General features: G+C 40.4%; 1 protein-coding gene across 7 annotated transcripts in view; it reads right to left on the bottom strand.

Annotated features, from left to right (window-relative positions):
- Positions 1-16,422, bottom strand: part of TGFBR3 (transforming growth factor beta receptor 3) — a 143,572-nt gene extending 127,150 nt beyond the window's left edge. For 2 of the 7 annotated variants that reach the window (XM_068952514.1, XM_068952516.1), the window contains exon 1: positions 6,333-6,611. The gene's annotated coding sequence lies outside the window, so the exon portion shown is untranslated. Of the gene's footprint in view, positions 1-2,800; positions 2,844-2,998; positions 3,270-5,384; positions 5,471-6,332; positions 6,612-11,817; positions 11,898-14,915; positions 15,014-16,388 lie in introns of those variants that run through there. The other 5 variants (XM_009682539.2, XM_068952517.1, XM_068952515.1 and 2 more) reach the window with 5 other exon arrangements.
- Between the last annotated feature and the right edge of the window lie 787 nt (positions 16,423-17,209).

The raw sequence follows: 17,209 nt of genomic DNA, 5'->3' as shown, positions 1-17,209 counted from the left end.
AGACTAAACTGCAAGACCTAGAAGAGTATCCAGGGCTAGTTCTAGCCGGAATTTCCCTACTAGGAAAAAAGCTAAATTGATCTCTGTTGGATTTAGATCTTGGAATAACCTCTATAGATTTAGAGCAGTGGTTTTCAAACCATTGTCTACAGGAGCCTGGAATTCTCTGGGTTATTTCTGAGGGGCCCATAAGGGGTAATAATGAAAAGCAAGTCTACAGCATTAAGCTTAAATTTACCCTATGGGAATGCCACACTCTTCTAGGGGGGGAAATTGGTGGTCAGCAATTTGAGAAAAGTTGAAATCAACATTTCAGAATAAAACATAAGGAGAAAAATTGGATGAGGTGATACAGATCAGTCTTTCCCATTGTCAGTGGTAATAAGAAGCTACGCGATGTAAATAAAAGGCTTAGAACATTAAGTACAAATTACTTCAAAGCTAGGAAGAAGCATCATCAGAATCATACTTTGGAAAAGCAAGAGACGTGTACTGAGTTTTACTCTCTAGAACAATACCTGCTTTAGAAAGCAGGTAGATTGCTAAACAAGAACATAGTTAAGATACACAGCTTTATTAGAAGTCAGCTGTCAGCCACTAAATTTTCATATGCACATCTGTAAGACAGGAAACTTCTCCCCCACAAATAGGGAAGACCTTAGAGTGCCACACCATTAAAAGAACGAGTCAAAAGGAGCTTCCCTTTGAGAAGGAGTAACCTAACCTCTCACTAATTGTCTGCCAAATAACCAGTGTAATTTAATTTGTTTGGCAGAGAAACACATTCAGTTTGAGGCAAACCTTTTCTTCATAAAAACTATCATTTGCAATCAGTGTGATGTGGATTTGCATCACTAGCATGTTCCACTCAGAACATATATATAATCCCACATAATTTTTACCCTAAGAAATTTCCTGCCTCTTATTGCTTTATATTAAGGTTAGCCATAAAGTCTGCAAAAAGCTTTGAATACAGCTTTAGGGAAATGGAAGGTTGCAAGGAATTCCTAAATATGTACAGATAATTTGTATATCTCATATGCCAGAAGAGAATCACTACATCTCAACAGCGTAAAGCAAATCACTGGATGCACAAGCACATAGAAACATTGGCTACTTTAAATGGTGGAGGAGGAAACCAATCCATCACCTAACACAAGCTGCGCATACCAGAGATCTGACTTGATTCATTAACATAACAGTCATATCAAAAGAGAGGCCTCTTTTCAAATACTGTAATTGATGTTTTGTAAACTAAAATTTTGCTTCATCCAAATCACTGTGGAAAAACTTAAATAGGTGAAGTATTTACAATCGTTGATATAATACTGCCATAACTCTCCATCACATTTGTGTCAAATGCAGCTATAGTCAAATCAGAATTACTTCTATAAATCTAATAAGAGGACATTTGGTCCTTCAGTCCACTTCCAGCTTCTTGGCAAGGAAACTCACGTATTCAACAGATCTACAGTACAGAGTAAACTCACTGAATAGTTTGGGGTTCTTTATTGTCCCTGGCTCACACAATGAATCTGTGCTGATTTCCAATGGAAGACGCCTACACTTACAAAGAAAATCAGAACATAAGCCTTAAGTGAATATCCATTCTTTTTTAGAATTATTACCTTACATACAACAGCTCCCACCACCTTCTGTGCAGAAATACAATCTATATATGCTAGCTCTATAATTAACCTGCTTCGGACCCCTGACCTCTAGATAAGCCATTCTCCTGGAATCTAAACAGGTCTCTTTCAAGGTCACAGCTAAACTTACTTAAAACAGAGGCCCTTTTCAGCTGACTCCCAAAATCTTACAACATGCTGCAACAGCAAAAAAAAAAAAAAAAAAAAACCCAAACCTGAAGCTGGCCAAACAGTACTATTAAAATTAGACAGAAACTATTAAAAAGAAATTGTAAATATAGTTAAAGGATTTTTTTTAACAATAAACAGATAAAGCTAAAGTCATGGAATAGAATACTCATAGAATACGAAATAGTGACTTTTGCATTTCCCCAATAAATCCATTATTTCATTATAAATGCATCATAAACTAGCACATTTTCCCAGACAATTATTATATTGTTGAACTGTACTGATTACATATAATATATACAAAAAAACATATTCTGCTGAGCTTGACAAATCTGATCATTTAAATATTCAAGGTCACAAAGGATTTTTTTTTTTAATTTATTTTGCCAGAAAGGAAATAAAAGAGGGAGGAGGGGGGGGATATATAATGGCTAAGCAGCAGTTTTAATGTCCCTCCTCCAGTGACTTCCAGCATTGCGTAAGTTTGCTTCATTTTGGCTACTGTAGAGTTAATTGTTGCTGTCATAGTGTAAGAAATGCTGTTCTACTGGATGACTGCCAGCACACAAAAAAAAAAAGAGAATCCACAGTTATGGATAAAATAATTCCAATTGTACTGCTTCTTCACTGGTATATTTTTATGGTAAAACATATTTCTTTGCATGAAGTAGCTAGAAAACAGCATACATTTGTTAACCACCATAATTATTACTGCTATAGAGGTAAAACCTATTTATAACACACAAATATTTTAATGCAATTAAGATCAAAAGTAACGTATTACAAAGATATTTACAATCTGCATCCCATAGAGTATTTTCCAAAATCTGCATAAGGTGTCTGAGTAGCTAATTCGCATCTTAAATGTCAAGAGATGATTGTAGATATCAGACAAAAGCATTGTAAGATCAATTAGGCAAAGTTTTAGCACTATTTTCAAATAAAACAAAAATCTCAGTTTGGCTTTACAAACTACGTACTTCAGCATCTCAGAGAACCATACAGGGGAGAAAGAGGTTTGTTGTTCCCTGTGGATACAATCAGAATAAAAATGACAGGTAAGTGAGATCATCAATGGAATCTGCTATGGATTTTTTTTGTATCTTCAGTTATCTGGCAACATTTGATAGAGCTCTACAGAGAGGAGAAAATGTATGACTATTAGTATATGCACGTACCTGCTTACTGAAACAAGAAGAAAAACATTCCCATATTCATTTAACGCCTCTGTATTCAATCAGTGCCATTTCAGACCCAGACGAGGGTAGAACCAGATGAGCTTACTTCTTCCTATAAACTTATCCAGGTACTGTTAATTTCAACAAAGCTAAATTTTATCTCCACTTGCTCTAGTACTATGAGTATATACATTTGCTCTCACTCACAAGCGGTCTTGCAGTAAATCAGCTACTCCACAGCAAGCGCTCCAAGTATGTTTTCACCCCGTTGTAAGTGAAGAATAGCTTAACCCCAAAGCATAAGCAGCAAGATACCTTACACTTACTGCAGCATAAGAGTCTGCTCTTTGGCCGTTATGAGGAACGGCTTATATGCTGCACATTCACATCTTAGCATTCAGCAATCTGCTTGTATACTCATACCTGAAGTATTTGCCATTTGGCTGCATCAGGTTTCATAGACTAAAAAGCAATATGGATCACTGTAACTCATCAAGGTAACATCCTCTGGTAACAGCCTTTGCTTTCAGTAATCACGGCACAAAAGAAGGAATGAATTGCTAGGCCAATGCAACCAAAAAAAACATCATTATTGATCTATGCTAGAAGAGTCAATTGACCCTCGCAAAAAATAAACCAGCAGTGACTTCTTAAAATTTAATAGAATACCTACAATTATTCTTCCCTATAGAAACCCTAAACACTGGGAAGAGTTTCTTGTGAGAATACAACTCTTTTGCAACTCCATTTTAGCTTGCAAAAAATTTCTATATACCATCATGAATGTGGTACAGTTGTATTTCTACCGCAAAAGTATTTGGTCAACCCACTATCTGAAGCCTTACAGACTACTCAAAATATCATCCCTCACTTTTAAACAATTCATTTCAAATAATTCTAAGAACAGAAACTTCACTTAAATAATGCTCTAATATTTTATCAAGTTCAATTCTGGCTAATGCAGCAAAAAATCCTTTCAGAAGAAAGGGAGACACCTACTGCAATAAGCTAACACAAAATAAATTATTTTTGTATGCTTGTTATCTTATCCTAGTATATGGCGATTCTTTTCAAATTTGACATTCACCCTCTTTTAAGAAATTCTAGCAAAAAGTATAGGCCCAAAATTTTAACAAATTGCAACTGCAGTATGAAGAGAGATTACATAGACAGAATGTTTTGTGTTCCCCCTGCTGGTTTACCAATTAACTTAAAATCACTGTTCCTAGAGGTAGGCATCAAGATGCTATGGTATTCAAAGATGTTTTGCATGGCAAAGAAACAAAAAATTAAACTTCTTTCCCAAAAGAACACACACACGTCAGACTAACTACTTGAGGCCCTGGATACACATACAAAGTTAACATATTTATCAGGACCAAAGACCAAATAAGACCTCCCCAGAGAAGGGGAGAGCACCGTGGAAGAGAAAAATTTTGAAGTGTCACTTTAAACTTAGCATGGTTGGATTAGAGCAAACAATGGGGGGAAGCAAGTTTCAGAGTAAAGGACTCTTCACTGAAGGAAACCAACAACCTGCCTCCCATCACTGGCCCTCCCTTCCTCCCCCAGTTACTCGGGGAGCTCTGGCTGCCGCGGTCGGTATCTGCTCAGGTCTACGTCCCAGTCAGAGAAGCTCCTCCTTGGCTAGGATTCAAACCCTGTGAACCTTCACAGGTTAAACTGGAGCTGTTCAAATGGATATGTATCTGCCATTAGCATTGTGCTAACGCTCATGTGGAAATACTTTGACAAGATGCTTGTGCAGTTCTAATTAAAACCCAACAACCAACTTGCATTGTTCCTCGGATTCATGGAAAAATACGGAATATAGGGGAAATAAAACACTCCTGGCAAGAAGCGATAAACAAATAGACATATGCCTTCGGAAAGAGTTTTATTTATGTGCAGTCTTGAAGTCTTCTGCGCATGAGACTCAGAGCAACAGCACTCCAGGTCACTATGAGCTGAACCTAATGGGTGCCACCGGCTGCTGAAAAGCAGGAGGCTCTCTCGCTTCAGGTTCTCTCCCCAGAGAGGGTTTAATATCAGCCTGTTTGCCCTCATCCAAAAAAAGGAAAATAAACGTTTAGCTTGGTAGAAACACAGGCCTGACCAGGTCACTGTTTTTCTTAAAACAAAACCATGGCACTCATTCATCCAGGTTTGAGTTTTCTCCTCCAAACAATGCAAAATGTTACCAACCCGATTAAAATATTTCTAATAAAACTTACCTGTACTGACTATCATGCATTTGAGGGAAAAAAAGATATGATAGCAATTAAATCATAACAGTAACTACTGCTTAATGGAACTGAGATAAACAGACTGCATCCTGTTACATCCACAGCAAGTGGGACAGGCATAACCACACACTCAGCTATACCTGAAATCCTTTCTTTTGAAAAGAAGTATCTTCTTCAATACCATGTCTTCAGTGACATAACTTTGGAATTACAAGTGCATCTGAAACTGCGGAAAGTTCAAAAAGTTACTGTATTCAGATCTGACTTTAATGCCACATTATCGTTATTGATAAGAGGAGCACACTCAAAAAAGCTGCAGGAAATTCTTCAACTCTTCCACTGTAAAATATGCAAAGGCAAATCCCAGAGGCCAGCAGGTTCTCAGTGAAGTTGTAAGGGACTGACCCGACACTGGCTGCTGCATTACCTTCCCGTGCACTGGCTTCACACTGCACAAGCGCACTACCAAGTTCATCAGCTACCCTCATTAAGGGTATGAGGGGCCTGATTTGCAGAGTGGCATTAACACCTGTGAAGGATTTCACGTGCTTTCTTTCCGTTACTCGCACTAGTGTTGCGTAGCCAGTCACACAGCTTCCTCGCACACATGGGCCTGACAAAAATTAAGCACTTTCCTTACAACACCTGTAGTTCCCCCCCCCCCCCACCTTACAGTTCTTCCAAGCAGTGCTCACACACAAGCCTTCAAACGCGTAAGATGCGGGTTCCTGAGAAGCTACCAGCACTAACCCGCACCCGCCCGCGGATGCCACCCCGCGCGACCTACGCGCAGGTCCCGCACCACAAGCTCGGACCCGCTCTCCCGGGACACCGCCGGGCCGGGACCCAGCCGCGGGGCCCCGGGCGGCCGAGCCGCCGCTCCGCACCCCGCGCCCCGCCGGCCGCAGCGCGGTGCCCGGCAGCACCGCGCCGGACCTGCCCTGCCCTGCCCCGCGCAGCGCAGCGCCGCGCCGCGCCGGTGGGGCCGCCTCGGCGCAGGGGCCGAGCCCGCCCGCGCAGCCCCGCGGGGCGGCGGACGCCTCCGCCCGGCGCGGGCGCGGGGCGAGGTCCGGGGCCGCCGCACCTACCTCGCAGCAGGGCTGTCGGCGCCGGGTCCCGCGGGGCAGGCGCGCCACAGCGCGGCTACGCCATGGGCACCGCGCTGCCGGACCGCGCGGGACGGGAGCGCAGCGCAGCGCAGCGCAGCGGTGGCCGCTACTGCCCGGCCCGCGGTGCGCGGGAGGAGGCGGCGGAGGAGGAGGCGGCGGAGGAGGCGCGCAGCCGCCCGCCCGGCCCCCAGCCCGCGAATAACCCCATGGCGCGGCAGCGCCGCGCACACGGCGGGGCGGGCTGGGCCGGGCCGGGCCGGGCCGGGGGCGGCGCCGCGCCGCCATTGGGCGCAGGGCGGGGCCGGCGCCGTGACGGCCCCCGCGGCCGCCCCACGCGCGGCGCGGCCCCGCTGCGCGCCCGCGGCCCCGCTGGCGGGGGGCGCGGGGGCCGCCCCCGGCGCCGGCCCGCAGCAGCGCTGCGTCCTGCAGCTCGCGTGTTGCTTACGCCGGTTACTTCAGGTTGGACTTGCGCTGCCGGCCGCCAGATGCGGCGCGGGCGCTGGCCGTGACCGCGGCAGCAGGGCAGCGCTAGCGTAGGCTCAGCTGCGCGCGTGGAAGGTCCGCGTAACCTCATTCCGGCCCCAGCGGTGGCCCGGAGCAGGGGCTCGGGAGAGCGTGAGATGGGGCCAGAGCAGGGCGCTCCCCTCAGCACAGTTATCCCAGAGCACGCAGCTGGTAGGTACGTTGTTACCCCCTCAAAGGCTGATTCTACGGCAGAAAATACTCAAAAATGAGCTTCAGGCAGCCCAGAGCAGTTGACTTTTGTCTACACTAAACAGAACAGTCCAAGTCACTTGGTTTTGCTACTTTTAGGGCAGAAAATTTTTCTTCAATACACAATGTACTTTTCAGCGTGTCAAAGCTCCATTTGCAGCAATGTCAAGAATACTGAGTTTTGAAGTGAACTTCAAAATTAAGAGAACTGCATGGTGGGTGAGGCCTTTTGGTCTCCGTCCAGCAGCCTAGCTCAGCAGCGTTTACCTCCTTGAGCAAGGATGGTGGGAGAGCTAGCTTTCCAGTCAGTCTCTTAAGGCTGCTGTGACAGGTTTGTAGGGCTGTACTGCTCTTATTCCCTATATATTCTTTAAAAGTAACAGTAATAGGTAGCATTTTGCAAACTTAAACACATTTGAGATCCTATTTTCCCCTCTCTCCACAGCAAAGTTCCCAGCAGGGAGAGCAAAACTGAGCCCAAATCCTATTATTACCCAAATAAGCAAATACTCTTGTATACACATGGAGAACAAGCAGAAATACAGAGAAATAAAGAGGCGTTTCAGAATGCTTCAACCAAAATTTACTAGTTTAATCTGGTTTCTTAGTACGGGGGTTCTGATTTTTAATGGTGCTGTATGACTTCATTAACTAACCATCAGGGATGTCTGTCCCTGAATCTCAGTCCTGAGTTCTTACAACTACCCAAGAGGAGTGTTAGGAGAGGTCAGACACAATTTATTTGCTTGTGTCTTGAAATGCGGGTTTGCAACCTAAAATAATCTATTACTACCTATACCTAATTTTTTTTTCCCTGTTTGGATGAGTCTTACTCATACGGTACTGTTACACGTGCTATAAATCAGTAAATGCCTGGTCTTGTGAGGTGCTTGAGCACCTGTTTTTAGCAGCAGTGCTGAGCGCCTTGCAAAGACTAGGCCTCAAATCTTAGACATCATCTGTATAGAAGGGACCTTCAGCAAGTAAATACAATGGTTGCTAATAATAAGAATTCAGTTTACATTAAAAATTTCAGTGAACAGACTTATAAAACCCGTAGAAACAGGTAAAGACAAGTTCAGGCTGCTTGTTGGCAGCCGAAATCCAGTTACACAATTTTCGATTTATTTTTTAGTGTTTGAAAAGTTGAGCATGTTGGAGCATGACATATTCCTCTCTTATCACACTCTGTCTATATGTGGGATGTAAAATCTTTGCAAGAGGGATGTGGAGGTGGGGGAAGTCCCTTCAACAAAGAAGAAAATTAATATTCTACAGCACTAAAAGTTACGTATATATTTCAATGCATATTGTGTGTCTACTTCATTTCCGCTAGCTGAAATTCCAGAGTACTGATTAAAAATGGGATTGAAACTTTAGAAAAAGTAATAATTTTTATTTTAAATACTCATTTAGGTCCCAATTCTGCAAAGACTATATTAAACGGATTAAGCTCATTCGAATCAGCAATTACCAAAACTGATCAAGTGCATGAAGTTAGATGTGCACAAATCTTGGTAAAATTAGATTCTTTGTACACAGGTCTGATGCAAGCAACATTATTTTCACTGTTTTCACTGATTTCAGTTAAGAATTGATTCTTGTCCTTGGAGCTAACTCTGTTAAGATACTGAGCATCCTTGACTGTTTGAGGCTTTACACCACTTCCCCTGGTATTCGAAAAAGTTCAAGACTTTCCAAGATATGCTCATTTTTATTTAAAAATTAATGTGTAACTCAGATGAGAGTTGGTATAAACAAAATTTAATGACAGGGCGTGAAAAATTTCCACGCTGAAGTACAATTAGTTGCATGGTTTGCTTGATCTGAGAACATAATCATATACAGTTGGCTTTGGCATTTTTTTTTATAACATTTCATGGCGGAATAAATAGAAAATACCTAATTTCCTGTTCAAACCAAAAAAAAAAAAAAACCCTGTAATCTTAGCTATAATGTTGATTTTTGGCAGATGTGGAACACAAATATATATATAATTTACATTTGTACTTATTTTTTTAAGTATTAGCTGGCCTAATGAGTAAATTCTTGTCCAGGGCAGGATTATTTCACTTAAAAAGCATTGGCCATATGCAGCAATATCATGAGATCCATGAAAGCTGTGGCAGTTCACCTTTGCAAGAGCTTTTCAGAGTGCTGTAGAACTGAGCTTAAGTAAATGTCAATCCTTGTCTTAAAAACTATGCACCACCTGCTTTATAAGCATAACTTGGAAGTCTGAATTTCTTTTTTCCCTCCTTTTTTTTTTGAGAAGGCATCAATTCTGAGTCATGCGTACTAATGCTTTTATTTATACATGTAGGCCCATTAAACTCAGTAGGAATACTTCTGTGAATAAAAACTACGCATGTACTACTCACACAAAACTAAGGGCCATCTTAAATTATGAGCTTCAGATTACAGTCATAAAACTAATTTGCACTAAAGAGTCAGCTGAGTTCGCATCAACTAAACTGCTCCCCAAACCAGAATCAGTACTGTCCACACAGTAAAATAGCATCCAATCAGAACTAAGTAATCTTTTTTAGAGATAGGGTTTATCAGCTTGGATGCAATTCCATTATTATATTGGTTTGGATCTTTAGAGTGACAAGCTCTGAAGATATACCAGCCTTGCTTAGCCCTAGCCCAAAGGCCTTCGCCTCATGCTCTGTTATACGGTACAGGCGTATCGCACATTATTCTGATTTACACGAGCCTAACAGCTGTGACCTCAGGCAGGTTCCTGAGTGCTGATCAAGGAGCTCAGCTGTACAAGATGCTTAGCACGTTGCCACTAATTCAGCAAATAACTTCAAGTATATAATGTTAAGCAGAAACTACTGGAGATCACAGAGTGTTATTTACAGTTAACCAATGCTTTATTTATTGAACCAAACCCACAGTGTTCAGCTTCTTGTAAAATCAAATCTCACATAAACTAATATTTTTGAATACATTGGAATTTAACCACAGAATTAGACAGAGTTAGCTTTTTCTCAAAAACCTAACTATATTAAAAACATTATTGGCTGAGTAATTTCTGCAGTTTTAGGAACACAGAGTCATCATTGCCTTCTGTTAAAGTTCTCTTTGTTCATGTAATGACACCAGACTAGGGCTTTGGGACTAGACGTGGAGCTAGGGACTATGCGCTGTGGTTGGTACCACATCAAATATACTTCCTGCTAATAATAAACGTATCCTCATGATGCATCCACTACCACAAGTAGAATTCTGCTTTAAATAGTCACTGCAGGATGTAGTCATCTGACGATCACTTGCTTAATTATACCACTATTTCAAAGTACTTCACCCACCAAAAGAAATACAGGACACAATAGCTCACCAAAATATTCATTCTCAAATTGACTAGGAGGTTCTAATCTTGAAAGCATAGATTTCCATAAATGAGCAACTTGGTGTGAAAATATTTACATGTCTTACAGTAGTTTTCCAACGTCACAGAAATGGTTCTCAGACACTAGTAAGGACTAATTCTCAAATAACATTGTCTTACCACACCCAGGCACTATGGCATGAAAAAAATCATAACGATAGGAAGGACCACACTATTCTGAGAACTATCACCTTTAAATTTAAAGATCTTGTTCTAGATCAAGTCTACACAGGCTCTGTAACCCTGGATCTAGAAAACAGGCCAGCAGCCACGTTCTGGAAATGCTAAAGAAGCATCGGCACTTTTAAAAGTCCAGAAAAAAAAGTAAATGGCCTATTCATTAACTTTCCGAAAAGGAATGGATGAATAGGCATCCCACAAACATATCTTGACGTAAGACTGGTTTCGAATTGGGATCAAACGCACAGAGTATGTTCAGATGAGTGTGAGTGATAGTTATTGCTCTTCAGCTGAACAGCAGTTATTGCCCAGGCAGCCCATTCTCAGAGGTGCACCTCCGAGGTAAAATGCCATTATTTAAAATAAACTTTGTGATTTAAACTGAAGTATTACATTTTGCAACTGGAAGGGGGAGATGGGGCTAAGAACCTAACCATAGCTTGCTGACTAGCTGTAAGCTGCTATGCTGCAGTAACTCCATCATTACAGTTATATGACTCCACCCTTACGACCTTGTCTATGAAGCTTCAATTAATAAAATTAAGCCATTAAAGGCCTCTTAGGAAATAATTCATTAATACAATCTAGTGAGGTAAAATCTACATTCCTTACTACTGAATGATCCTGCATTCCTTGAACACCTAAAACTTTTGCTGAAGTTAAATAAACGTTACTGTTGAACTGTTCGGCTTGTCTGCACTTGAAAGTTACTTTGGATTAAGACAGGGAATGAATGTCAAGTGCAGCAGCAAATCTGGAACAATTTCAAACACAGATAAGTGATATAGGATCCAATCCTGGAGTTACCATGGGTCTTGAGCACAAAACTGATGCTAGATATCCAATTTATATAACACATTCTTAAAGATTTCTGATGAAAACAGGACAAACAAAAAAAATGCTTCAGCGTGACTAACCATCCCCTTTGTGCCTCCCATTCTTACTTGTATGCTTTCTTGCACAGGCTCCCCTATACCTGGCACTCCTCTTACCGACTCTACTACGCTCCTAACCCTCCTTCGAACATTTTTCTGATAAGATGTTTATAGGCCCTCAACCTAACAAGTGCAAATACAACAGACCAGAAGAGGGAGGAAAGAGAGAGAGACTGTATGAGAGAAGGGAAAAATCAACAAAAGGTCAAACAAGAAAAATGTGAAACTAACATACCTTTGCTGCTCAATCACTTCTATCTGGCTGTATCCCATTCCTCATATTGCGTGTTGTCTATTTAGAGGCTAATCCAAAACCTAGTCAAATAGACAGAAGTTAACAAGTGACTTTAAATTCTTCCGTTCTGGACAATTCTCTTTACATTTGATCACAAAACACCTAGAACTTATTAGGAGTCATATAAAACAAAATTATTAAGTAAATAATACGTACACATACTTTCAGATTCAAACCCATATATTACATAATGTATGGGTAAAATGTATGACTAAATAATAATAATGCATGAGCAAAGTTGCACGTGTAGTCTACAGGATTGGGTCCCAAATTGCTGTACTGTTTTGAACTGTAAAAAGTATACTGCATGCTTGTGGTTCCAAGAGCATTTTATGGACAGAACTCTTTGCAGCCAAGATGTAAATGTCACAGGCTAAAATCTTTTCATGTATGCAACGGCCTAATTACTTTATTATTTTTTACTTATATAATACCCACAAGTACGAAGTGTTTTACTGAAAAACATCACAAACAAAGCTGCTGTCTGTAGAGTTAACAAATTGGCAAAGGTAAGTGAAAGGAAGGAATGCAAGACTGAAAGTAATTTAGCACTGAAGTTTAACACATTGTATCAGTTATGCGGTTTTTGGATATTTTCTTTTCCCCCTTTTGATCTTTTGTTAATTTGTTTCTCTTTTTTTCTTGCCTCTCCCAATCTGATTTGATTGCAAAGACATGATCCACTGGGTTGTGACCCAGAAATGGAAGGAGATTCAGGTACAGACAGCCTCACTGAGGAAGCAGAGGCCAAAAAAAAAAAAAAAAAAAACCCAAGCAATTATTCATTATCTTTTAAAAGGATAGTTCACCTGGCACAGTAAAAATGCCTGATATACAACTACTTAAGCTATATTTCTGTCCTGTAATAAATAAAATCAGCTAGATGTTCAGAACGTACCTATAAATCCCAGTGAAATTATAAAATATTTCATCTGAAGTAAAAAAGTGGGAGTTGCAAGTCCTTATCATTTTATTAAATAAAGCTACCATTTTGTTATCAGTCTCTTTGCAGAGGGACTTGAGGATGGGGAGATCATGAGATTTCACTGAAGATGTTTGTAAGATGATATAATATGGTATTTTCAGAGCCTGATTCAGGCAATCACATTTTAAAGTGGAACCATAAAATAAATATTTATTTAGGATATACACTGTTTTTAAAATTGCTCCCCCGCAATGAAAAGTTACCCAGTCAAACAAATTAGCTGTATGAACTTAAATACCAACCTGTGACAAAATTTCTGGATTTGAGGATCACTAAGTAATGTATTGTACAAGCTGCAATTTATTTCTTGTTTGAGCTCTGAAAGATCAACGAAGGAATTCTCTACTGTTGTTCTGTGCTTAGTTTTAAAACTGCTCCTGGAGGACATAGCTTTATTTTTCTGGGCGAATAAAACTACTAGGACTACTACCAAAAAAAAGTCTAGCAATGTTTCATTTTTTACTTTTGTATGTGACTCTCAGTATATATTTAGCTACAATTACAAATTTATGTAAAAGATTTTCCTACACACGTACTGTACAGTGTTTGCTGTTTCAGGTGACCTATTCATTCGTGTTTGTGTATATGTATAGGAATTAGAGTCTTTTTTACAGGTATTGAGACTCAATTTTTTACTTCCAAGTGATCTGTAATACGCTTCGTTCCTTATTTTGCTTTAGACTGCTGCTGATTAATATCTTACGTTGGATATTTGTTTGTTTTTCCTGCAGCTCTGTGTTAGTTCATCATCCTTGGAGCTACAATAACAAATGTGCCAGGGAATGTGACCTATCAATCTTCACTGTCCTTGACTGAGTCTGAGCGGAGATGTAAAGCAAGTGCATGCATAAAATATTCCACGGACTTATACTTCGATTTGACACACCATTTGCTGCTGAAAGACTTGCTGTCAGGCTTTACTCTTATGCACTGATTCGTAAAGTATCAATTATTTAGTGCGGATGCGTGTGAATTGCTATCAATATGCATTCTGTGTTCCCATTCACACTTTAAAGCCCCAAAGCAAGCAAGCCTTTTTCCTTCACGCATACATGCAAGATAAAAACATGAAAAAAAAAAAAAAACCCAGCCCCCTTCTTCTCTCCCCCTTTACCAAACCATGATAAAAAAGAATGATCTTTCCAGAGCATTTAGAAGCTTAACAAAACCCCAGAGTAGGCAGACAGCAGAGGAAGTTCTGTACTTGGAGAGAAAGTTTGAGTTCCCAAGAGGAGAACCCATCTGAGGAATTTTCCCTCTAAAAAACCACAGAAGAATAATAAGCACCACCTCAAGCACATCTGTTGATCACAATATGAAAATGAGGCTTGCGGAGAAAGACAGCCTTCAAACTTACAAGCACACGTACAAATTTATACGTTGAAAGCAGCTGAAAGCATCTTGAAACAAACCGGACAACAACACAGATCACAGAACAGACCTGAAGACAAAGATGTGCAATTCTATTTCACAAGCACTCCTAAGTATTCTCCTCTAGCTGCAGTTTCATTAATTCTCCTCAGTAAGGGCACAAACACAAGCCTTGGTAATTCACACACCTGCTTCCTGCAACCCACCAACATCCTATGCCATGCACAAATTAGCAGTAACAAGCATTTTATATAATTTTGAATTATTTGCTCCACAGATCTGGCAATGTCAAATAGGCAGGAGATAACGAGCTGAAGGACATCAGCAAACTAAGTACGTCAGAGCCAGTGCCCCCTCACTAATCTTCCCAATGTTATCACATGGAAATTGCTTAAAAGCAGAGGAAATCTAGGCCCTGTTATACTGCAGGATAGAGAACCTTATGTACAAAATGGTTGCTCGCAGTCACCCTGAGCTGTGCGTCTATTGAACCATCTGAAGTTTCTCAGACAGACAACAAAATTCCACAATCAGTGCTGTTGAAAACCACGGACAAAAAGAAAACAATCAAGAAGACAAGTTACACTCTTAGCAGGGATCCTGAATTTACATAACTAGTAGAGCTGCTATTTAGGCCTTTCAGTTTTCCTGTTTGTTTAATGATTAATTGTATAGATCTTACCAGCAATCCTGGGGACTAGGAGCTTCATCTGCACCAAAGTATGTTTTCTGAGGTATTTACAGGCTGGCATGGTAGGTGTCCACCACAGAGATACAGATCTGCAAGACGTTTCAAAGCTCATATTGAAAAATGCGTGCTTTTCTGAACTACTGAAAATGTACCTAAAGAATTCAACTTGCATATGAGTGTAAGAGACTGAAATTACTAAGAAGGAAATATTATGTGCTTGCATTTTCTTTCCAATCACATACCTTATTCATGTTTATCACTTGCAATTTGAAAAAAAAATCATTTCAATGCAATGTACGCTTTTTAAAACTGGAGGGATAATATTTATGTACTATAGAAAATATACTGATGCATCCAAGTAGAGACAGACAGAAAATCTTTAAACCAGAATGCTCCTTGCAGTTTTATGGGTAAACAGAAGACATTTTTGCACGATATTTAGATATCAAGAGTTTTAGGCAACAGAAACAGAATAGTTAAATACATGGAAAATTATTCCTAATGAGTGAGCCATAAAACTATCATTACGAGGGTGAGAAAGGCCTCACACTAAAGAATATTGGCTGGCCTCCATCTGTGTCATCCTGTTTCTCACATGCAATAGACCAATCACTTTGTTAACAAACAGTAATTAATTCCAGAAGGAATAGGAGATACAAGAACAGATCTCCATAATCATTTAAAAAAAGAGCAAGATGTGTTAATGGTCAGACTGTGGGTATATCTCAGTTAACACTAGTTCAGTACAACAGGAAAAATAGAATAAAACAGTATATGTTGAGGACCTGTGCTATGCACAGTCTAGCGGGGTTATTTCCAACCAATTCCAACCAGCACGGACTGTGCACCCATTAGGTGATGGAGTATGTTAGCTGTGCTTCTGGTTCACATCTTTCAGTTTAATTTCATCCAGAAGAAATCCCATTTGTGCACTCTGAGGCTGCTCCACTCTGCAAAGCAAAGCCCTGCAGGTAGGAACAAGCAGGTGATCGAGTTCCAAAGCCCACTCCTGATCTGACCTGCAACGCTGAACCCCATATGCCTCACAGAGCACAATTTCAGTCTGACTGGGCTATAGGCGCCCGCATGGGCCAGAGAAACTTAAGAGGCTAGACACTGCAGGGCACTGAGAGCACTAACAGTTACTGCCTGCCAAATAGATGCATCTGATACTATTCCAAGACGTTCACACTCAAAGTGAATTCGAATTCGCAAAACATTCTTAGATCTCTGCTGCCAACAGAGATCTTTGTTACGATTTTGAGTCCAAGTGTTGTTTAGGCTTTGCACTGGCCGCCTGCGAGGGAGAATTCCACTATTTGTCAATGAAAGGATTGTGGAATCCCTTCTCTCCAGTGCTTTTCCCCCTCTCAGACAAAACACAGGTGACTTCCATTACACCTGGAACCTTACACACCTTTATGTGCAAGAGACACGTATACCAGAGGACATAATGTCACTTACTTAGATTTATTTCAGAAACGATTTTACTTCTTCGTGGTAAAAATACTCATTCACAGGCATATTTCACTGTATGTGACAGAACAGTCATAGCGATCCCCAGATTCCTGAAGAGAAAGCAGCTGAATTCTTTGGGACCAAAGTTGCACTGTTAGAAACATAAAAGGTCACAAATTCTCTCTAATGCAGAGCAGATCACAAAAGTAATTTCTTAATAGTTATGTGATAAACCTCACATACCTTCATGATAAAACAGACTTATTTAGCTTAGGTATGAGAACACATCTTTTTTCATAAACTAGAGTGGCTTCTCTTAAACACTATATTTTCTTTTATCTAAACAAGTATGATAGTAACAAATGAAAACATCCCTGCAGCACAAAGGCTAAGTTAGTATCCATTAAGCCAAATTAGCAAAAGACAGACAAAGCATATATGACTGGGCTGCTCTCTTTTTTAATTACAAGAAATGTCGTTAATGTTTGACAGTAATTCCCATCCTAAGTAGTAAAGCTAAAGCCCATGTAGGTTTTGTGCATTTGTTCTATTTCTAGGGCTAAAAATTCCCAACCAACATACTTGGTTGGGAATTTCAGTCGAATTTTCTTGTTCCACTTCCAGTTTTTGAAATACGGGCTCGTTATACTACTCAAACAAACTTAGTCCTTGGTAACTATTAGCATTTTATTAACTATGCCTAGATGTACATTTTTACTGTAACCATATACATCTGTCACAGGGGCATAAGCTGGGGAGCATTCTTAGCTCATACTTGTTTTCCCTATGCAGCCACACATGTGGTGAACAGCTGTAGAAGTTGTAAA

This window comes from Struthio camelus, chromosome 8 (assembly GCF_040807025.1).
Source record: "Struthio camelus isolate bStrCam1 chromosome 8, bStrCam1.hap1, whole genome shotgun sequence".
Taxonomy (NCBI): Eukaryota; Metazoa; Chordata; class Aves; order Struthioniformes; family Struthionidae; genus Struthio; species Struthio camelus.
This window is presented reverse-complemented; position numbering and strand designations above follow the sequence as displayed.